This window comes from Notamacropus eugenii, chromosome 3 (assembly GCF_028372415.1).
Source record: "Notamacropus eugenii isolate mMacEug1 chromosome 3, mMacEug1.pri_v2, whole genome shotgun sequence".
NCBI lineage: Eukaryota > Metazoa > Chordata > Mammalia > Diprotodontia > Macropodidae > Notamacropus > Notamacropus eugenii.
The window spans coordinates 402,480,141-402,504,272 of NC_092874.1; the positions used below are offsets into that span (position 1 = coordinate 402,480,141).

The following is a 24,132-nucleotide window of genomic DNA, read 5'->3' on the forward strand; positions in this document are numbered from 1 at the left end:
TTTGTTCTGTTGGATGAAACAAAATGTTAACTAAACTTTCATCTTTCAGCTTTCACCTGTGCTCTGTCCCCATGGTCTGTCTTACTGAGGTGTTTTGTCTGCTGTCTGGGAATGCTATACATTTGAATTAAAAAACAACTTGAGTTAGAATGATTTCCAAGGACTTTTCTCTCGCTAATAAGAAAAATGCTTAGTTTAGAAATGTAACAGGGGCCTGGACATTGTCAGTCCCATTTTCACAGCATGTGTAGCATGCTCTGACTGCTGTCAGACCATATGGAAGAGGCTGGGGAGTCTGGAAAAGTATGATGACAAGTAATGGAAGACCCCTGCTCCAGAATTTGGAGCATGTACAGAAATTTGTAAGTGGTTCTGGCGAGTAACCTTGAGATGAAGAGAGAAAGTGTTGATTAGCTTCTAAATCTTAACTGAGGCTCATTCAGAAGGCATAACCAACCCAAGCAAGCCCCTTTGGCTTCCTCTTTTCTGCCTGGCAGTGTTCAAGGAAGAAGGCAAAGAGTGGTAAAAACCTTTGATGGGGACAGAGGTCTTGGGCCTTTCTAGTCAAACCAGGGCTGTGTTAGAGTTGATTGCATGCTTGTGAAAGCTGATTGTAACATTTTTGGTGTGAGCATTTTTACCTCAGAAATTAGCAAGGGCTATACAAGAGTTTTTGTTTTGTTGATTGTCAAGATTTAAGAAAGTGATGAGGAAAATGTTAATAATGCATATTAAATTTTAAAGTGCGTCATGCATACATTTTCCTCCTACCAACCTAGTTATTTAACATTTGCCAGCTCACCCCTGGCAGCCTTCATGTCACCCAAGAACACATGGCAGTGCTGTTGCTTTTGTCTCTGTTGTATCTGTTCATAATCTTAGATGAAAGAGGATTGGTGATGGTTACAACCTTTGAGCTTTGATAGGTCAGAATAATGTGTGCCGGAAGTTCAGGAGCTGGATTCCGTGCCATGCCAGAGTAATGAATGGACCATAGAAATATAGTCTATCATTAGACCAGTGCTAGAAGCTTTTACAGGTTGGTAGCAACTGCCAACACTTTTGAGAATTCAAGGTCAATAAGAATAGGCAACGAGAAAACAAAACTATCACTCTTTGCAGATAATATGATGGTATACTTAAAGAGCCCTAAAGAATCGACTAAAAAGCTAGTTGAAACCATTTAAAACTTTAGCAAAGTAGCAGGAAATAAAATAAATGAACATCAGCATTCCTATATATTATCCAACAAAATGCAGGAGCAAGAGATGGAAAGAGAAATTCCATTTAAAATAACTGCAGACAATACAAAGTACTTGGGAATCTCCCTGCTGAGACAAACCCAAGGACCATATGAACACAATTACAAAATGCTTTTCACACAAATAGAGACAGATGTAAACAATTGGAGAAATATTTATTGCTCATGGATTGGCCAAATCAATATAATAAAAATGACAATTTTACTTAATTTAATTTATTCAGTGCCATCCCAATTAAGCTACCAAAGAATTATTTTATAGAACTAGAAAAAATAATGAAATTCATTTGGAAGAACAAACAATCAAGAATCTCAAGGAAAATCAATGAAAAAACTGTGAAGAACTGCAGCTAAGTGGTACCACATAGTAAAATATTACCAAGTGATGATCATCAAAACAATCTGATATTGGCTAAGAAATAGAGTGGTGGATAAGTGGAATAGATTAGGTATACAGTATGCAGTAATAAATGACCATAGTAATCTAGTTGTTTGATAAGCCCAAAGATCCAAGTGTTGGGGGTAAAAACTCATTATTTAACAAAAACTGCTAGGAGAATTCAGGGTTACCGCCTGTATCATGATGGGGCATCGGAAGGTAACTTTGGTGATGGAATACTAGTAATAGTTTACAGTTATATAGCACTTTTGAGTTATAGAACACTTTGTTATACAGTACCTGTAGTATACCAACATAAGAATACAGTGCTAATCATTTGTATCATAAAACAGTAGCAAGTTAAAAATTTGTACATCCACTTATAATGCCTATCCAGAGTTATCCCATGACTTTCTACACCATTGGCATTAAAGTACAGATTCATTCATTATACAAAAGATCTACTTTTGTAAGTGTATATTGTAAGTTCCATGGTGGGGAGGACTATTGTAACTAGTCCAAATTTTGTTATTTTCTCATTGTAACTCACCCAATGCTCTGAACATAATAGGAACTTATTTTTGTTGAATAAATAAATGAAACTTGAATTAATTTATACTTGTAGCTTTTAAAAACAGCCTACTGAATTTTAAACTCTGGAATTCTATAATGTGGTACCTGTAAAGACTGAGCAAAGCTTTGAAAGTTGATAAGTAAGTAGGAAGTTTTTAGTAGCCACAGGTATAATTTTATTCAAGAGGGGTACTCCCTCCAGGGCTACTTGCCAACTTAAACTTATGCTTACAGGTTGGTGATCCCAAACAATCAGTAGACTACCATTCCCCTCAGATTTCTATGCATAACTTTAAGGGACTGGAGTTTTCTGGTACTGTCCCCCCAAACTGAAGTCACTTTCTCTTCTGCACAAAATCTCAAAGTTTATAATTATGATAAAATAGTAGTGGGGAGGCAGATGGTGGAGAAAAGGCAGAGACTCTTCTGAGCTCTCCCCCCAGCCCCTTCAAATACCTTTAAATAATACCTCAAAACAAAATCTAGAGCAGCAGAATCCACAAAAGGATGGAGTGAAATAATTTTCCAGCCCAACTTGGAAGATTGTCAGGAAAGGTCTGTTGCACCAGGGTAAAAGTGGAGCACAGTCCAGGCCAAGCCATACCAGTGTAGACTGGGTCCCAGCAAACCAGGAGCAGGCTGTGGAGGAAGTGACTGAATCAGTGGCGAAAGTGGTAGTTTCCAGGTCTTCCAGCCCACAGACTGTAAAGGGGTCAGAAAACTGGTCAGAAAGAGATTACCGGAATCCTTCTGCTGCCATCAGGGGCAAAACTCTTTTGCTTTTCCCATACTTGGATCAGAGTTGTAGTCCTAGGTCTCAGTCCCAGGGGAAGGAGGAGCACTACTAGCACTAGAGCTTGTAGCCTCAGGGCAGCAGAGACCCTGGTCACAGTTCCAGAATTGAAAAGAATGCTTGTGGTCACTCATAGACCAGTGCACATTATAGGAGAGTAGTAAATACACCTAGATCATACCACTTTGAAAACTTACAGGTCCCCAGAATTACCTCTGAACACAAAAAAACCTGAAGCCTGGGATGGTGCCCCATCCACTCTGAAAGCAAAGCTCCACAGAGTCAAGAAATAGGCTGGAAAATGAGCAAATAGCAGAAAAAGATCCTGACTATAGAAAGTTACTGTGGTGACAGAGAAGATCAAAATATATACTGAGAAGACAAAAAAGTCAAAACTCCTATATCCAAAGCCTCAGAGAAAAATATGAATTGGTCCCAGGCCATGGAAGAGCTCAAAAGGGATTTTGAAAATCAGGGAAGAGAGGTAGAGGAAAAATTAGGAAGAGAAATAGAATGATGCAAGAAAATCACGAAAAAAGAATAAATAGCTTGGTAAAGAAATCACAAAAAATACTGAAGAAAATAACACCTTAAAAAACATCATAGTTCAAGTGGTAAAAGAGGCACAAAAATCCAATGAAGAGAAGAATTCCTTGAAAAGCAGAATTGTCCAGATAGAAAGAGATATACAAAAATTCACCAAAGAGAAGAGCTCCTTAGGAATTAGAATTAGCCAAATGGAAAAGGAGGTACAAAAGCTCACTGAAGAAAATAATTCCTTAAAAATTACAGTTGGGCAAGTGGAAGCTAATGACTTTATGAGAAATCAAGAAACAATAAAACAAAATCAAAAGAATTTAAAAAAATAGAAGAAAATGTGAAATATCTCATTGGAAAAACAACTGATCTGGAAAATAGATGCAGGAAAGATGATTTAAGAATTATTGGACTACCTGAAAGTCATGACCAAAAAAGAACCTAGACATCATCTTTCAAGAAATCATTGAGGAAAACTGATGTAATATTTTAGAATAAGGGGTAAAATAGAAATTGAGAGAATCCACTGATCACCTTCTGAAAGAAATCCTAAAATGAGTACTCCCAGGAATATTATGGCCAATATTATGGTCAGGGAGAAAATATTGTTAAGAAGCCAGAAAAAAAAATAATTCAAATACCATTGAGTCAATCAGGATAACACAAGATATAGCAGTTTCTGCATTAAAGGATGGGAGGAATTAGAATATGATATTCAAAGAGCAAAAGAGTTAGGATTGCAACCGAGAATCACCTACCTGGCCAAACTGAATATTATCCTTCAAAGGAAAAAAAATGAATATTCAGTGAAATAGAGAACTTTCAAGCATTCCTGATGAAAAGACCAGAGCTGAATTAGAAAATTTGACTTTTAAATACAAGACTCAAAAGAAGCACAAAAGGTAAGTAGGAAAGAGAAATCATAGTGAATTTAATAAGGTTAAATAAACCATTTATATTTCTTACATGAGAAAATGACACTTTTGACTTTTTAAGACTTTCTCATTGTTAGGGCATTAGAAGGAGTATACATAGAAAGCACAAGTGTGAGTTGAATATGATGGAAACATCCATCTCAGGATCACTATTTGGCTTAACAAAATCTAGGATATGAATATAATGCATTACTATTGTGCTATAAAAAAAAATAAAAGGGATAGTTTCAGAGAAATTTGGAAATACTTATACGACCTGATGCAGAGAGAAGCAAGCAGAACAAAGATAAATCACTTCGAAAGACTCTAGGACTCTAATCAATGCAATGACCAACCATAATTACCAAAGGACCAATGATGAACCATGCCACCCACCTCCTGAGATAGGTGATGTAGTGCAGAAAGACATATGTGTGTATGTACATATGTATTTCTGTATATGGCCAATGTGGAAATTTGTTGTTTGGCTATGCATATTACAAGGATTTTCTTTTTCTTCTTTCCAATTTTGAAGGGAGGTAAGAATCAATAAATGTTATTTGAAAATCTTTTTTTTAAAAGACAAGAAAAGACTTTAAGTGAGGGCCTTACTGTTTTATGTGTATCATCTGTTTTAATATCCTGCCACAAAAATGTCTCATCTCTGTATTTTACATTAGGTCCTAAAGAAGAGGAAGTGAGAAGCAAAGGCTCAGCTATTATTATGGGCAACTACCCAATAGGTCACGAGTGCTAGTTTAGAGTTCTTTACCTTTCTGTGTGTATGTCATGAACCTCTTTGGCAGTTTGGTAAAACTCCTTTCTTAGAATAGTATTTCTTTTTCTTTTCTTTTCTTAAAATTATTTTGTTTTCAGTGTTCTATAATCACTTCCATATATCTTAGATTTTTTCTCCTCCCTTCCCCTTTTTCCCCCCTTCCTTCCCACTCCCTCCCTGAGACAGTTCACAATTTTATATAGGTTCTACACATACATTCCTATTAAATACATTTTTACCTTAGTCATGTTGCATAGAAGAATTAAAATGAATGGGAGAAATCATAAAACAAACCAAAACATAATACAAAAGAAAATGATCAAATTCCATAGTTCTTTCTCTGGATGTAGAAGGCATTTTGCATTAAGAGACCATTGGGAATTTTTTGAGTCCTTGCATTGCAATGAAGTACCAAGTTTACCAGAAAAATTCCTCGCACACTGTGTTTGTTGCTGTGTACAAAGTTCTCCTGATTCTGCTCCTTTCACTCAGCATCAGTTCATGTAAGTCTTTGAGGCCTTTCTAAAGTCTTCCTGTTCATCATTTCTTATAGCACAATAGTCAGAATAATATTTCTTAATAAAAAAAAATACATAAGATTACAAAGGAAATCAATTACATCTAAATAATAATCAAAATGTTTTTTAAAAGAAAGTTCAGAAACCCCAGGTTAAGAACTCCTGAGTCTAGTATGCTTTTTAAAAGAAGGAAGCATCATTTTTTTATCTCTTTCTACTGGAGATTCTCTGACTCTGGATCTTTGATATGGAAGCAGATGCTTGATGGGTGGTTGCTCTTTCCTTTGGAATTAGAGACACCCTCCCCTACAAGGCTCTGGTGGCAACACAATATAGGGAACACTGAACAGTTAAGAGGAGATGGGCTTGATGTGGGTGGGAGGGGGGTTAGTTACATTGGAGGGGTTTGGGGAAGCTGGGCTTTAGTCAGATGATTTTTCCTTTCTTTAAATATCAGACCAAGCAATTGTGGGCACAAGGTCTTCAACTTCTTTCTATGATAATACATAGAAGTGGGGCACATTAGATATGTGAGTGAGGAGTTGAGATTCCAGACCCTGCCCATAAGTGACACTGCTGCTCTGGAATTCTATCCCTATGTCTTTTATTTTTCAATTTTGCTTCAGTAAATTTAGTTTAATCCAAATGTGAGTCATCCTTTTGTGCTCACACCACGGGGAAAAAGAGAGTGGGAAAACAAATGGAATGGGGAAACAAGCCAAGATAATTATGTTTGTTGAGGGAATGAATATATACCCCTACAAAGAGATAAGAATCTGGGAACGGCAACTATAGGGAAGCTCTACATGCTAAATTGGTACTGAGCCAGTGCCTGTAAGCTAAGGTGCTGGTTCCTGTCAGCGCATACACAGTGAAATTAAGTTGGTATGCTTTGAGTTTGGAGCCCCACCTGGTGGCTTTGGCAGATTTGTGCGACCACTCCTCTTTTTCCCCTTAATGACCATGTAATGTAGGATCCTTAGACTGGAGAGGGGAAAATAGAGGAGAAGAGATTATCTGCTTTTGCATGGCCACATAGGCTTTGCAAATATAATGGGGTGCGGGTGGGGGAAGAAACAGAAGGCCTTCCCCCTCTACTCTGGCTAGAGCAAACCCCATGGAGTGTTGAACCTGTTCTTCTAGGGAACACATAAAGGTCAATGTTGAGAGGACCTGGGGTTTCAGTATGACACAGCAAACTCTTGGTGATACCTTGATCCTCTCTCTACCATGTGACAATGGCAAGAGAGTAGGGGGCTGGTATTCCATCAATTAAAGAAGGGACAGCTTAGTCTCTTCTTTACAGTTTCTGAGGCTGTGTAGCAGGTAGTTGTCCCTTCTGTTCTTTCTGTAAGGGGTGGGCAAGGGTTGTGTTCTCACACCAATCTTTAGGAGTACTTGGCAGCTAAAACAGGTGCCTGACTATATGAACTGAGTCTGGACCATAGACCTCTAGTTGCCTTTTCTGCTTTGTCACTCTTTCCTCAGTATAGATGACTGAATGTAATTCTGAGATGGGCATTGCCAACTTTGGTGTCAAGCTTTCTGAATTCAAGTAGTACTGGGTTCCTTAGTTAGAGCTGATTGGGAGTAGGAAGAGTTTCTACATCAGTGAGGATGCCACTAGCAGAAGGATAAGCCCAGGCACTTGCCTGGCTTGTCAGAAGACAGGATCTAAGCAGTTGTGTAGATAATGCAGAGCTGAGGGGATACGCAAAATGCCTGTTCATCATTCCTAAAAGCTGCTTTGTTTTTTGATGTTCCTATTAGAGCATAATGGTAGTTCTAAGTTACGGTAGCTTGATTACTTTTTTATTATTGCCTGCTTGTGAGTCTTGTTTATCATTTCTCTTTTGTATGTGTGGAAGAAATAAATAGCCGTTCTATGCTAGATTTATTTATATCTTGTACCTAGTTATTTGTATGTTCTCTCCCATATTAGACTGTGAACTTGAGAGCAAAGACTGTTTTTTTGCCTTTTTTGTATCATGAGGCTTAGCACAAAGACATTTAGTAACTGCTAGTTGACTGACTCATTAACATTGCTTGCCTTTTTTGTACCTTCTTATGTTCACTTTTCGAAGATTGACAGAAACCAGACTTAAGCTTTGAGTAATCTTCCCCTCCCACACTCTCCCAGGCCCCTAGGGTAGAGCTGCAAAGAGCTGAAGGTGAGAAAAAGAACCTTAGAGTAAAGAAAGAGAATAAATGACTCAGTTCTCCTTGGACTGAAGTTATAGGTATTATTGCATAAGGGACAGTAAGAAATCCTACTTTCCTAGTGAATTTAGTTTCCAATTTCTTAATTCCTTCAGTTGCATTTTTAAAATGGATCTTCAAATGGAAATGACTCTTTTACTTTAGCTGTGTATCTGTAAACACACACTTTGGTGCTCTGTATCTTACTTAATCCATAGGAAAGGTCAAACGATCTTCCCAAATATATCTTTTTAATTTGGGAGTAACCAGGTATCAGATTTTCTTAAATGGACAAATCTGTGTTAGAAACTGCACCCAACCCCTCAGGCTACTCTGTGTATTTTATTTATTCTCAGAGTACAGTCTAGTAACAGCTCACTCCAGCTCATATTCCCAATCCCAGAAATACTCCAAAAACTTCCCTAAGGTGTGGGTTTGGATCAGAATGGAAAGCCCCTCTCCTGCCTCCAAATTCTGCAGAGGATTTTTGGACTAGATCAGTGATGGAAAGACCCTTGAAGACGGTGGAAGTGGAGTGCTGAAGGGATGCATAGTTGAGGGTGAATCAGCATTTCAAACTACTCTAAGGTGGTCTAGAATTACACCTAGATTCTATCCCTGATTCAATGTTGATCTGGGTGTGTAAAAGTAAATAGAATACTAATTATTAAAGTTATGGCATTCTCAATTGTCTGAGCATCCTATGACCAGCATTTTTTTTCTGTAGTAACCTTTTAGGCTACCCTCCCTCTCCTTCAAATCACACTTGAGATTAAATGAAATAATATTTGTAAAGAGCTCAGTACAGTACCTGGCACATAGTAAGTGCTTAATAAATGCTTATAGTAAATTCCATGGATCTCCTTAGGAGCCTCTGAAGGGTGATTCCTAAGAGATAACTATGCCAGGTTTAAGGAACTATGTGAGTCCCTGCTTCAAATATTACAGCTCATAAAGACCCATGAGATAATGTAACTACCTTTCAGTAGTCCACCAGAGGGCACAAGTCATTCAAAGCAATACTTGTCCATCACATCCAATCCCATTAAATATAGTGATTTCATTAATTGAATTTGGTGACTCACTGGAAAATCAACATGGCTGTACTATGCCCCTCTCAGAGTTCTGAAGGCTTTCTTATGTTAGTCACTTTCTCCACTGATAAGCCAGTACAGGCATACCTCATTTTATTGCACTTTGGAGACAATTGCATTTTTTACAAATTGAAGGTTTGTGGTAACCCTGCATTGAGCAAGTCTGTCAGCGCCATTTTTCTAATAGCATGTGCTCACATCGTGTCTCTGTGTCACATTTTGATCATTCTTGAATACTTCAAACATTTTGTCATTATTATATCTGTTATGATGATCTGTGATCAGTGATCTTTGATATTACTCTTGTAATTCTTTTTGGGCACCACAAACAATGCCCATAATAAAACAGTGAACTTAATTGATAAATGTTATATGTGTTCTCATTGCTCCACTGACCTGCTACCCCTGTCTCTCTCCCTCTCCTCAGGACTTCCTATTCCCTGAGACTCAACCAGATTGAAATTAAGTCATTTAATAGGCCTACAGTGGCCTCTAAGTGTTCAAGTGAAAAGAATAGTTAATTGGCAAACCTCACTGTTGTCCTATTTAAAGAAATTGGGACAGTGACCCCAACCTTTAGCAGCAACCACTGTCTGAGGCAAGACCCTCCACCAGCAAGAAGACTATGAGTCACTGAAGGCTCAGATGGTTAGCATTTTTTAGCAATAAAGTAATTTTTAATTAAGGCATGTACTTTTTTTTTAGACATGATACTATTGCACCCTTAATAGACTACAGTATAGTGCAAACATACCTTTTATATGCACCAGGAAACCAAAATATTCATGTCACTTGCTTTATTGCAATATTTACTTTATTGCAGTGGTTTGGAACCGAACCTACCTATCTCCTAGTTAATGCCTTTTGTGTCCAAAGACAACAAGCTAATAATAGGCAGTCTCATATCCCTAATTATCTGTCTTTGCTCATGGGATGGCAACATGTTTGCTCACTACATTCTTCACTACTCACTACTCACCTGAATTCCTATAGCTACTATGTTTCAGATTCAGCAGAAAGCTTCCCCTAAATGAAGCCACTGAAGCCCATACTCCAGGATTCCTTCACTAGGTATGCACTTGATACTCACTAGCTATGTGACCTTGGGTAAGTCACTTAACCCCAATTCTGTCATCCTGGGTCATCTCCAGTCATCCTGATGAATATCTGGTCACTGCATTCAGATGACTCTGGAGGAGAAGTGAGGCTGCTGACCTGCACAGCCCTCCCTCGCTCAAAACAAAGTCAAGTGCAAGTCATGTCATCATTTCTCTGATGGCAAGATCTTCTTCAGGCAACAAAGGATGAACACACCTGGTAAAGGATGTCAGGGACTTTCTGAGTACCTCTGATGAAATCTTCTAACCAGAGATAGGGCATGTCTTCACCTTGTCTGGGCCAGAGCCAACGTGTTCAGGTAATTAGGATAAACAGGAAGGATAGGTAGGGTCTGAGCTGGGGTGAAAACAGGTATAATCTGAAAAGCCAGGCTGGGTTGATTACTAGGGTGTATCAATGAGTCAGGATCCAAAGACTGGGAGAAGGGGTTGAACCTGTTGACCTTCTGAGAATTTAAACCAGAAGGAACATGTAGAAGGTAGTTAGCCAAAAAGCAGACAGCACTAGGAAGGTGACACTGTCTGAGTTCTTAAAACTTGGGTCTTTTTATTATAGTGACTCGTGGGCCTCATCCCAGACAGGAGCTGAAATACACATAGTTGTGAACATGGATGTGGACTGACACCTCTCCTTCCAACTCAGCTGTTCCCATTATGCTATGGACAGTGAAAATAATGTTGGGTCCATAAGTCTGAGAACCAAGGTTCTGATATCTACTTCCTGTGTGACTTGAGGGAAGTCACTTAACTTTCCATGTATTTTAGCTTTTTCAACCATGAAATAAAGGGGCTGGATCAAATGGCCTGGGACATTCACTGCAGCTCTAGATCTATAATCTTCCCCAGAATCTGGTCCTGCACCTTGATGGGATACAACAAATACAAAGAAGGAAACTATCTCTGTTCTCAAAGAGCTTACATTAATGGAGGAGAAAAAAACTATGTGTGTATATATATCCAGAATAAATACAAAAAGAAAAATATAAAATTACCAAATACAAAGTAGGTAGAGAAAGAGAAGTTGGGGGAAATCAGAAAAAACTTCATGTGGAATGTTGTGCTTGAACCATATCTTAAAAGAAGAGAAGGATGCTATGAATTGAAGAGGGAGGGCATGCCAGATATAAAAGGGGAATGTTCTTTTTTACTTTAGATTAATTTAATTAGATTAATTAATTAATATAGATTAATTGGGATGTATGGGTGTTCAGGGAAGGCTAATACCTCCAGTGTGAAGGCTGCCAAGCCCTTTTCAGGGCCGTTTTCCACCTTTGGTGTCCAAGAAGCTGCAGTATATGCGACAGTCATATTTTGTTATATGAGTTAAACCAGGGTAATTATCAGTGAGTTTGGCGGGGGGGGGGGGGGTGCTACCTCAAGCACATGAAGACTTCCCCAGTGGTGGAATGGGTAGATTGGAACAATTTGTTACCAATAGTCATGAAGAAGACTGAAGTGGCTGTGGAGCTCTTAGAACTTGGTCAGATGTCAAAGATGCCAAGGTCATCTACTGCATCCCAAGCCAGCACCAGTCATCTTGACTTTCGTCTTGCCACTGGACTTTGATGACTCTGGAAGAGAGGGTGAGGGCAATGATTCTGCATCACTTAAATACAATTTATGTTCAAGTCAAAAGATATCACCCATACCATTGTACTTATTGACTATTTGTTCCTGACCTGTGGTGGAGACTTCAAAGTTTATAGTGGTCTGGTCAGCCACAGGCTGATCACTGCACCTTGACCCTGGCACAGTGATGTCATTTTGGTCCTCCTCAAGCACAAAGGACACCAACCAGATTCATGTAATTAATGGAAGATGCAGAAAGAGAGAGGGTATTTTCCTGTTCTTCCCACCATTGTCCATGTGATCAGAGCTTACTGGTAGGAGGCAATACATTCTACTACTAGTCAAGGGGAAGGAGGATATAGTACCTACTATGTGCCAGGCACTGTGCTACTTTTTTTTATAAATATTATCTCATTTGCAGAAACATATGCCTAAGAATAGATCCATATACAGACACAGTTACTGAAGGGAAGTAGATTGATTCAGGGGACTAAGACTTGAACTGTTTATTGGCAGTCACCCAGTCACCTAAGGGCATAAAAGAGGCCAGCCTATGAGGAGTCAGTACCACTAAAACTTGACTGATGGTTCATGACAGTATAAGACCCCTTGTTCACCAGATATTTCTTTATGAAAAATTAAGAGGAGATGGACAAGGGAGAGGGTTGAGTCTGTCTGAGACAAAGCTGTATCATTTCCATGCATTGGTTAAGTTAACTTCCAAACGTTTATTGTTAGATGGTTAATGAATGCCTCATTTTGTTCCAGTCTACAACTTGCAATCCTGTCCTATATAACACTGTGGAAATGGGAAGTTTATTTCAAGTAAAGGATTGGTGGCTTTGGCCACCAATGGAAGGTCTAGCATGAGGAAAGAAGTGAGCTATCTTGTTTAGAGTGTCTACCATCACTAAAATGGCATTTTATCTGTGGTTTGGGGCAAGTCAGTAACAAAACCTAAGATTACTGTCAATTGAAGGTTGGATGGGGCTGGGGGCATGCAGTGCACTGGGTTTGGTGGAGAGGGGAGAGTTGGTAAGCTTCACAGCAAACCTCCTGGCCCACTGGATCCTTGGTGTAGGCTCATACTACTTATTTTACATGCTTAAATATATTGGAAGGTGTCATATTCATAGAATTCGCAGGTGACCTTTTGAAAGCTCCTGGGGAAAAAAAACCTTCATTTAACTGCTGCTGGGAGGTCATAGTAGAAGAAACACTGACCATTGATTCCTGCCACATGGGATATGTAGGCATAAGTTGGAATTCAGGGACTCATCAAAGACTGATGCACTTTGGATGCCAAGTCCACTTGAAGGGCTAATATCTGAGCCTGAGTATAGACATCTGCAACTGGTCAGTTAACTCTAATAGCTCTGGTTGGGATTGAATAGCTGCAAAGTTTACAATCTATAAAAAGTCTTGTTAGGGTGACTGATCAATCAGTTGTTCATAACAGCACTTGTAACTATAACATCAAATACCTCCCTTCCCAGACAGTAGAGGCAGATTAGTACCGGGGAAAATGGTGTAGTCAGAGGTCCTGGATTAAAAATCAGCCTCAGATATTTGCAACCTTAGGAAAGGTTACTTATCTCTCTGGGCCTTAATTTCCTCAGTTGGTAAAAGGATGTACTAGAGGATCTTTGAGATCTCGTCCAGCTGTATTTATGTATGTGTGTATATATATATATATTTGTGTTTATATATATTTATATGTATTTATATATATAAGTGCAGAAGCTGAGCTGAGCATTAGAGCTAGTGGTAACTTTCACTATAACAAAGGCACTAACTTATTCAAATAAAATTACATGTTTTGCTCTAACATATCGCTTTTGACCTGGACCTCAAATTCATGTCACATTTCCGGACAGTTCTTTCCCAAGCCCTTTAAGTAAAGAAGATGGTGGAGTGAAATGAACATTGGATTTAAGGTTCTTTTATCTAGATTTGGAGCTGATATTAAATGGATTGCCACTTAAGAGGTGAGTGTGGACAGTAAAGGGATTGTGTCCCCTCTAAACAGAGCTAATTCTTCAAGAGTGGCTTCGATTGCAAATAGCTCTTTTTCTACCACATGTTATATGACCTCTCATTTGTGAGAAGAGTGCACGCAATGTAGGAATATGAAGGAGAGTACCGTGTCCTAGAGAGGATAACCTGCTTAGCAACATTACATATGCCAGTCTCCTTAATGAATTGTTTCTGTAGATCTGGCTATCTATAGATAGGAGCAGCAATGAACTGGTTTTTCAATATATTAAATGTTAGAAAACCTGGATGCTTCAGCAGATCCCTGAGGGGCACCATCAAAGTAGGAAACCCAGGGTTCAATCGATGGGGCGATGGGACCTGTGCCCCTAAAAGGCAAAGACCCAGTCCCTGAATTTTCCCATATATTTCAGTAGCCTAGATCACTGGTGCCTCCACCCAAAGCATCTGGTCCACCCCAGCCCACCTAGATCACTTATATTTAGCTTACTTGACAGTCCTTTCAAGGTGGATCTTGGCCCACCCCAGACTACTTAATATTCCTTTCGCTACTGCACCTGGCCCACCCCAGATTACTTACCACTCCTTAATCTTATCCAGATCCTTTCACTCTCCGTTTCTGTTTATAAGCATCAATCTCATCCCTATTAAGCTGCAGATTCCCCAAGAATCTCACCTGCACTATTGGCATTGCAGTAAACCTTGTCATTTGACTGGAAGAAGGTTTGAGCACATGATTATTCCAAGTGGCTGCTGCCCTGTACCCTGACCTAGCAACTTCAATTACAATATTTCTCAAAATTAAAAAAACACTATAGGTCTTTTGTAGCAAGCAGGGTCCTCCACTGCAGTCTAGCCTCTCTGCCTGGACCCATGCCCCTCTTCACCAACTAGTAATGTGTCTCTTCAAATTGGTATTTCTCAAATTTGTTGACTAGGTAGGCAGCTAAGTGGCTCAACAAATAGAGTGTTGGACTTGGAGTTAGGAAGATATAAGTTTGAATCCTGCTTCAGACATTTATTTGCTGTGTGTCCCTGGGTGAATCTCTAAACCTCTAGGTCTCTATTTCCTTATCTGGAAACTAGGGACATACTAGTATCTATCTCCAAGGGTTGTTATGAGGATCAAATGAGATGATGATATGTAAAACTATGTGCACACCTTAGTGTACTATGTAAATACTGACTATTGTTATTGGTGGTCCTGGGGTAAGTACTAGAGAACTCAGGACAATTTAGCGTGTTTGGCAGGATATCAGGAGTATGCTATTGAGATATAGCACTACTTGGTCTAGTAGGTTTTGAAATGCCAAATTCATGAGACTCTGAAAATCTCCAGTATTAATTGGAGATTAGAAAGCTGTCATCCATCCATTACTCATTTTGGAGCTAGATGAGATCATGTATTTCCTATGTTCCATTTTGATGAGTATCCCTGCTGTTTACAACTAGTCTATAAGACTGGATATTAATAGTAAAAGATTATGGTCCTGGATAGTAATAGTATTGAGATAACGATAGAGCCTTGTTTTGTAAGTCAGAATTTGTCTCAACCACTCACCTGCCATCTGAGAATTTATCAGCCACTGAAACCCACCTAGACAACACTTTATTGTTTGAACAGCCTTAGAAAGTTGCTCCTATATTTGTCTTAATGGTTATTTTCATTGTTACAAGCTCCCACTTTCCCTCCCTGAATTCCCCAAGCCCATCAGTACTAACCATATGACATCACATCAGAGTAGTGAAAAAAAAGGACAACTTAATGAAACCATTTGATGTTGCTGCAGTGGGCAGAAACAGTGAAGGTTAGTTCAGGAATTCCTAATATGAGGTCCAAGTTATGGGGTAATGGGACCTAGACCCCTAGAAGGAAAAGACCATGTCTTTGAAAGCAACCCAGGCCCTGAATTTTCCCATGTATTTCAGCAGTCCAGATCACTGCTGTCTCACTGAGGAATCTGGCTTACCCTAGCCCACCTAGATAGTTTCACAGTCCTTTCAGTCTTTTGATCCACCCCAGACTATTTTATTCCTTTCACTATTGCACCTGGCCCACCCCAGGCTATTTACCACTCCTTACTCCCATCCGGGTCTTTTTACTATCCCTTTTTTGTATGTTTTTTTATTACTGGGGGCCACCACTTGAGCAACTACTTAAAGAAACCTATTCACTAAATGAGTGTTTCTCACTCAAAATGAGAATGCTATAGGACCTTAACCTGAAAGGGCCAGGGTCTCCCATTGCATCCTGGGCCATCTCTAACTGTCCTGATGAATATCAGGCCACTGGATCCAGATGACTCAGGAGAAGAAAATGAGGTTGGTGACCTTGCACAGCCCTCCCTCACTCAAATCAAAGTCAATTGCAAGTCATGTCACCATCTTGATGTCATGGTTGAGTGGGATAGACTTGGTGAAGACTCCTCAGATTGTGGTTTTCTCCCAAGGGTGAGGTGGGGCCTGGAGGCTCGGGGCTGCAGTGTTTTTGGAATAGAATAGTTCCATATAAGGTATAAAACTGTGTGGTGTACTGGGGTCTCAATGATTGGACAAAACTTGCGTAATTCCTCGATGTCTTCATTTCAAAGGGATTGGTTAGATTTTGTGTCTAGAATGTAAGACCATATCCTCAGCTAATGAGGATAATGGTCAGTGGGGGGAGGAGGGACTTGCGTTAGGGTTTATAAATCACTGTCCTGATTTTTGTCTTCGGCTTTCCTACTCCAGGTGAACTGCTGTGGGATTGTCCAGATTCTCGAGAATCGAATAAATCACTTTTCTGTCATCACTTTGAGAGGCCTCTGAGTAATTGATTTATGTAGGGACCTGAGCCATCCCACACATGGTCTTCTTTGAGAACGAAGGACAAACACAACAGCAATAAGTATTGATCTCACTCTCATTAAGTTGCAGATTCACTAGGATTCTAGCCCACTCTTATTGGGTTACAATAAACCTAGTCACTTGACTAGAAGAATGTTTTAGTGTGTGAATTCATTCCAAGTGGATGCTGCCCTGTACCGTGACATTTTGGGGTTCCCAGCAATCCTAAACTGCATCACAAAGGACATATTTCAAGAGGCCCATGCATTTGATTGGGGAAAAAAAATTACATCTTTATTTTCACTAAATTTTCATTTAAGTTTAGCATTTCCCCACATTATTTAAAATCACTATTCAAAGGAGTAAATTGACTTAACCAGACTGCTGTTTTATGCCCTACGAGAAGGTTAAGAACCTCTGGTTTAAAGAGTGGAGGAGAAGTTGAATCCTAAAGTAACAGTCCTACAGCATTACTCAACAAGTGGCCATCCACTATTTGCTGGAAGAAATCTACCACCTTCTGAAGCCGTTAGTCCTACATTTGATTGGCTCTAATTATTAAAAGCTTTTCCTGACATCAAGCCTAAATTTGCCCTTCTTTACAGCTTTTTCTCATTTTTACAGGTAAGCTGGAGTGGCTACTCTTCCCACCCACAATTAATCAGCTTCCTGTGGCTGCCTCAGGGCCTATGCTACACCCAGATGACAAGGTTTAAGAAATTTATTGGAGTATTGGTAAAAAAAAAAAAAAAAAAAAGACAAAGTCAACGTTAGTTCTGATCTGACTCCAGAAGACTTTTCAAATGCTGATGCTGGAAAGAGAGGGTTCTAAAAGTCATGTACTCCCTGTGAAGTTAAATCTCTTTGCGCCTGTACCATCTCACACTTTTGCATGCTTTTAATTTGTTGTTTAATTTTAATCAATTAATGTTTAATTAATTGATTTAATTGATTAATTGATAAATTAATATTTAATTTAATGCTTACTTTGTTGTACACTTTAATCGTTGTATACATTTCTGATCAGGGTAGAGTGTACTGGAGCTAGTTTATTCTAAAGAAAGAACCAATTGTTAAATTTTCAGTATGAATGTTTTTACTTCAGGAACAGGCAAAATGATACAAGTCAGGGCTTGATTTATTATTTTGTTGATGGTTCAGCCTTAAGAAAGTGATGACGAAAATGTTAATAATGCAGATTAAACTTAAAAGTTTGTTGTACAAAAAAAGAAATTGGGGGTAGGGGGAGCTGGTTGTTAAATATTTACTAGCATATCCCTGAATCAGGGTCATTGGAATAAACAGATAAAACATAATCAAAATAGATACCAATAAGCAGATAAAACATAACCAAAATAGATCATAAAGATTTGCTTGACACCAAACATGTATGGGTAGCAGAAGGAGGGGAGTTTGGAGTTATCCTTTGAAGGGTTTCCTTATGATCCCAGCAAACAGTCAGCACTCCTATTCAACAGCGAGAGGTGGAGGCTGGCAAGCTTTTATCCTTAGTTCAGTTCTAAATATCTAAGTACATGGAAGTTTTCCAAGCACCATTCCAGGCCCAGGTTGGAGGTAAGTCATCTTCCCACAGTCCACCCCATCCCCATTCTGGTTCTTTAACTGGAAAGCTGAGCAATAACTCTAAGTCCCAGAATGCTCAGCTATTCAGGACTCCTTTTTTTTTGGTCTTGTAAGGATGGTGATGGTGATGAGGATGGTGGTAAAGAATGTGACTCATAAGTTAAGATACATTTTAAAAATAGAATTACAGGATGAGTAATGAAGAAAATGAAATTTAAAACAATAAACACCTCCCTCAATCACTTCCCAAACAACCTCCAAACCTTCAGGGATGGAGATATGTGAGTCCTGGCTATCTTTATGTCCTACTTTTCCTCTCCCTTCCCCTTCTCTCCCTTTCCCTCCCCTCCCCTCCCCTCCCCTCTCCTCTCCTCTCTGTAGTCCTTTCTTCTCCTCCCCTCTCCTCTCTCCTGTCCCTTGTCCTGTTCTCTCTCCAAACCTTAAACCTACTGCACTCTGAAACTGAGACTCCATTGGGGCCTGCCTGAGGGCTCCTCTGGACCCTCTGAGCTTTAGAGTGATTATCAATAGTAACTGTTGCTGTTTCCCACCCAGCCTGATGTCTTTCTTTTTCTTGACCTCATTAAAGGGGCTGTGCCCTGAATACTTCTTAAACACGCCCATTCAATGAATGGCCTCACCCTAAGTGAGTACCTGCAAAGACCTCGGCCTAAAGGATCCAAGGTCTCCCAGTGCATCCTGGGTCATCTCCAGTCATTCTGAGGAATATCAGGTCTCTGAATTCAGATGGTTCTGGAGGAGAAGTGAGGCTGGTGACCTGCACAGCCCTCCCTCACTCAAAACAAAGTCGAGTGCAAGTCATGTCATCATTTCTTTGATGGCGTGGTCTTCAGCAATGAAGGACAAACACAATGTCCTACTCTTAACCTAAAGCTCAATCTAGATGAACAGATAATAGTGGGTTAACTCCTTGCTAATCAGATGATGAATAAATGCTGTGTTGAAATGGCTGGTTCAATGTCTTTCCTAAAAACCAAACCAATGACTCCTCTGGATTCTGTAGATCTGTTTCCTAGGTCCGGAGAGACAAAGTCTCCCATGGATTCCGGAGTAGGGGTGCATCAAAGTTGTGAGTCTAGCCTGGGTTGGAACAGCAAAAACTCAGTGGGCTTCCACAGAGCTATCACAATGATACTCAGAAGTCAGTGATTAGCAGGAAGGGGGTGGTATTTTGGTGACCTATTCCTTTTTCCACATGAAATTAGGGTTTCTTTGGGGTTATGCAGGAAATAATTGAAAAGGGGGAATTGATCAGATTCTCTTCTCCATATTAGTTCCTTGCCTTGGACTCAAATGATTTAGTGATAATCAAATAACTTCATCCAGAGAGGAAAGAAACAGGTCACTCACACTGAAGTCATGATGTTGATAATCCAGTGACCTTCTTCTCAGTCCTCATTCTTCTTGACCTCTCTACAGCCTTTGACTCTGTGATCACTCTCTCCTCCTTAATACTCTCTTCCCTCTAGGTTTTTTTTTAAGCAACCACTCTCTCCTGGTTATCCTTCTATCCATCTGTCTGACCACTCCTCAGTCTTTTTTGTTGGATCTGCATCTGGATCAAGCCTTCTTACCATAGGTGTTCCTCAGGGCCCTGACCTGAGCCCTCTCCTGTCTATATTCTACTTCACTCAGTGATCTCATCATCTCCCATGGATTTCATTTCTATCTCTGCTGATGATTCTCAAATCTACATGTCGTTTCCCAGCTTCTCTGCTGATCTCCAGTCTCACATTGCCAACTGCCTTTCAGCCTTCTCAAACAGTAAATATCTTAAACTAATATCCAAAACAGAACTCATTATCCTTACCCCTTAAAATCTCCCTGACTTCCCTGTTCCTTCCCTTCCCTGTTACTGTAGAGGGCAATATCATCCTCCCATTCCCTGAGGTTCACAACCTTGAAGTTATCCTTGACTCTTCACTATTTTTGACTCCCTATATCCAATCTGTTGCCATAGTCTATAGATTTCATCTTTACAACATCTCTCATATGTGCCCTTTTTTACTCCTTTTACACTGCCATCACTCTGGGGTCAGCTCTTACCACCTCACGCCTGGACTATTGCAATAGCCTGCTGGTAAGTCGACCTGCCTCAAGGTTCTCCCCATTCCAATCCATCCATTATTCAGCCACCAAAGTGATTTTCCTAAAGTGCAGATCTGACCATATTACTTCTCTACTCAGCAAACTCCAGTGGCTTCCTATTGCTTTCCAAATCGAATACAAAATGATCTGTTTGGTATTCAAAACCCTTTATAACCTATCCCCTTTCAACCTTTCCAGTCTTGTTACACCTTAGCCCTCGCTACATACCCTTTGATCCAATGACACTGGCCTCCTTTCTGTTCTATGAAGGAGACACTCCAACTCTTGGCTCCAGGCATTTTCTTTGGCTGTCCCCAAACCCTGGAATGCTTTCTCTCCTCACCCTCCATTTGTGGCTTCCTTTGGTTCCTTTAAGTCCCAACTAAAATCCCATCTTTTAAAGGAAGCTTTTTCCAATACCCCTTTATTCTCGTGCCTTCTCTTTTTTATTCCTATTTATTCTGTAGGTAACTTGCTTTGTATTTATATATTTGTCTTCTCCATTGGATTGTAAGCTTCTTTAAGCGGGAACTACCTTTTGCCTTTTTATGTACATAGTGCTTATCATAGTGCCTGGTACCTAGTAGGCACTTCATGCATGTTTATTGATTGATTGATTGTATCTGTGTGGGATGGCTCAGGTCCCTACATAAATCAATTACTCAGAGGCCTCTCAAAGTGATGACAGAAAAGAGATTTATTCGATTCTCGAGAATCTGGACAATCCCACAGCAGTTCACCTGGAGTAGGAAAGCCGAAGACAAAAATCAGGACAGTGATTTATAAACCCTAACGCAAGTCCCTCCTCCCCCCACTGACCATTATCCTCATTAGCTGAGGATATGGTCTTACATTCTAGACACAAAATCTAACCAATCCCTTTGAAATGAAGACATCGAGGAATTACGCAAGTTTTGTCCAATCATTGAGACCCCAGTACACCACACAGTTTTATACCTTATATGGAACTATTCTATTCCAAAAACACTGCAGCCCCGAGCCTCCAGGCCCCACCTCACCCCTGGGAGAAAACCACAATCTGAGGAGTCTTCACCAAGTCTATCCCACTCATATCCTAATGATTTTTTTTATATTCAGTATAGCGCTCTCAGGAGAGTTTGAGATGGGACCAGAGTTCCATGCTTCTCTGTTACTTACTGAAAATGGAGGACTTCTCTAATTCTTCTAGACCTTGAGTTAGGTCTTCACTAGCTATTTCAATAGTACAGAAAATTTTGGCCTATCAGCTGGTGGGGAGCGCCAGTTCTCCAGATGGCGAGTGGAGGTTGCAAGTAGAAAGTTACGTTCTGGAACGTGTACAAATGCTGACTAAAAAGGAGCTATCTCCAACACATGCACAGATGTTGCAGTTTTTCAGTTTCCAGAAATTTCAGGGCAATGATTGGCTAGAGGGGATGGTGAGCACAGAATCACAATGCTTTCAGGATAACTGAAATCTTTTATCTATAGTCTCAGGACCTAGAGTGTTCCAAAAACCCTTCTTCAACGGAACTGAGATAAGCATTATTGTAACTTTGGAAACCAGGAGGGATTTTCCCAGAAGTTTAGGAGTATAAGGCAATAATGATAGGCATGAGTAGGTAAGAAGATAGAATAAACTACCAGCAGAGTTCTTTTATTTCTAAATAATGACCACTGCCAAGGGGAATGACCTTGAGGCATGTTCTTTTATAGAAAGGACAATTCAGTCTTTGCTGTAAGTTACAGCTTCCCCTTGATACATTTCCAGCAAGCAATATCAATTAATTCACTAGAAGGAAGGATAGAGTTTGCAGTTTTAGAATCCCCAAATAAGACTTGTCATTTCTTACATTGTGTATACTGTTAAGTAAACCAGGCACTACTGAAGCCACTGTGGCAGCCACAGTTGTGTTGGCACTCTCACAGGTGGAAAACCTCAATGACTGCATATCCTAGCAGGAAGAGAGAGCCTCTCAGCTCCTGGATGTTTCTGGTCTTCCCTCCTTTTCTGTCTTTTGGTCTTTCAATCCTTTCAAAGAAAGCCACTATAAAGTTATCAGATTAGAACAATCTCTCCACTGTGTAAAGGCAGCCTGTGGAGAGAGAACAAGATTGTACCATCCTGGGAAAGTCACTTAACCTCTCAGTGGCCTGGGCTATTCTCTCTGATCCCAGGTGGTCGAGGAAGCTCTTTACACCAATGAAATCACACATTGGGTCAACATCTCCACAGTCATAATTTCTAAAGATTTCTAAAAATTTCATAAAGATGACAGACAAACTTCTTATCCACGGTAGAGTAATGCATCTTTGTGGTACAGTGGATAGTGTGCTAATCTTGGAGTCAGGAAGACCATGAGTTCAAATCCAGCCTCTGAGCTTACTAGCTGTGTGGTCCTGAGCAAATCACTTCGCCTCTGTCTGCGTCAGTTTCCTCAACTGTAAAATGGGGATAATAAGCTACTTCCCATGGTGGCTATGAGAAACAAATGGGAAAATATTTGTAAAGTTCTTGGCATAGAGTAGATATTTAATGAATTCTTGCTCTCTTACCCCTTCTCCCCGCTGGTGGTTGTTGGCAGTATTCTTTTAGTTTTTAGCCTCCTGGGTTGTAGGATTTTACTTACCCTTTGAGATTCAAACCACTCAAGCCTCAGGCAAATGCTATCTTTCCCTTAGAGTCAGACCAGCTGGACCGCATACCAGGTGGCCTACGTACAGCACATTCTTTGCTCTGTTCTTTTCACCTGCCTCACAGATCCACATGGGCAACCCTACAGAGAGTTTTCATGAAACACATCTTGCCTCTGAAATCTGACTAGGTGGTCCCTGAGGGCTGTTCAGGCAGTTTTTGTGACGCATTTCTTCTCCACCAGGGTCTCCCTGACTCTTATCTGGACTAGGGTGAGTGACTTTTTTTTTTATCTCTTCTGAAGCTCGAGGGAAGACAACACCCCCCCTGAAGCTATCTGCATCTCATGCAGATTTTATAGGGTTGAAGATAAAACATTCAAACTGCTCTTTGTTGATCTTTTCCTTGTTTCTGCCATGAATATTTCTCATGCAACTTTGATCCACATCAAGGATACACCTTGGGTGAGAGGGGATCAAATAGGTTAGTCTTCTGCCCGCACTCCTGCCATCAAAGCAGAGCCCTTCTCCCCTTTTACTCGTCTTCTGTGTCAGATAAAAGTGGCTAAAATGGACACCTCCATTTTATTTATGTTTTGTGTGGGAAAGCTCCCATTGTTTCTCCATTAAATGTGGTATAACTCCTGATTTCAAAAGTAATGTTAAAGACATTTTGATTTTTATATTTGTTAATGAAAAAATAACTACTATAATTTATCAAAGGCTTTCTCAGCATCTAACCCTATAATCCATATTTTTATTTTTTTCTCTTGTTGATGTAATTTATTACAACATCCTACTCTGATGCCTCAGTATGATATGAAGGTAGCTCTGGGTTCTCAAAGGCTATGCTGGCAGAACTCAACTTTTGGTAGATTCTACTATGCTAGAAAAGCTCCAAGGATGGCCCTGGGAATAGACTGTCTATTTCTAGACTGTTACTAATTACAGAGAAACACATCACTAGTAGGCTGGCCATATGGTGAAGAGAATTTTTGGTGGTAATGGGAACTCATGAAACAGAGCAGAACAGAAGACGACTTTCATTCCTGTATGGCCCCCCCCATTTACTTCTGCAGTGCCAGTGGCAGAATGGTGGGCAAAGGGGGCAGAGGGTATTACAAATCACAGTTTTTAGAAAATCAGCAAACTTACTGTTGGTACTTTAAGTAGGAAGAAGATCTTTATCCTATGACTAGTCAGTGCATATATTACTGGAGACCCTGAATCATATCAACCTTAATACAGGCCCTCATTTTCATCTCATGCCTA

At 39.9% G+C, this 24,132-nt stretch overlaps 1 protein-coding gene across 1 annotated transcript in view; it reads left to right on the forward strand.

The window, feature by feature from the left end:
- The first annotated feature begins 22,990 nt into the window (after positions 1-22,990).
- Positions 22,991-24,132, forward strand: part of PTBP3 (polypyrimidine tract binding protein 3) — a 179,190-nt gene continuing 178,048 nt past the window's right edge. The window contains exon 1 of the mRNA XM_072598056.1: positions 22,991-23,133. The gene's annotated coding sequence lies outside the window, so the exon portion shown is untranslated. The remainder of the gene's footprint in view (positions 23,134-24,132) is intronic.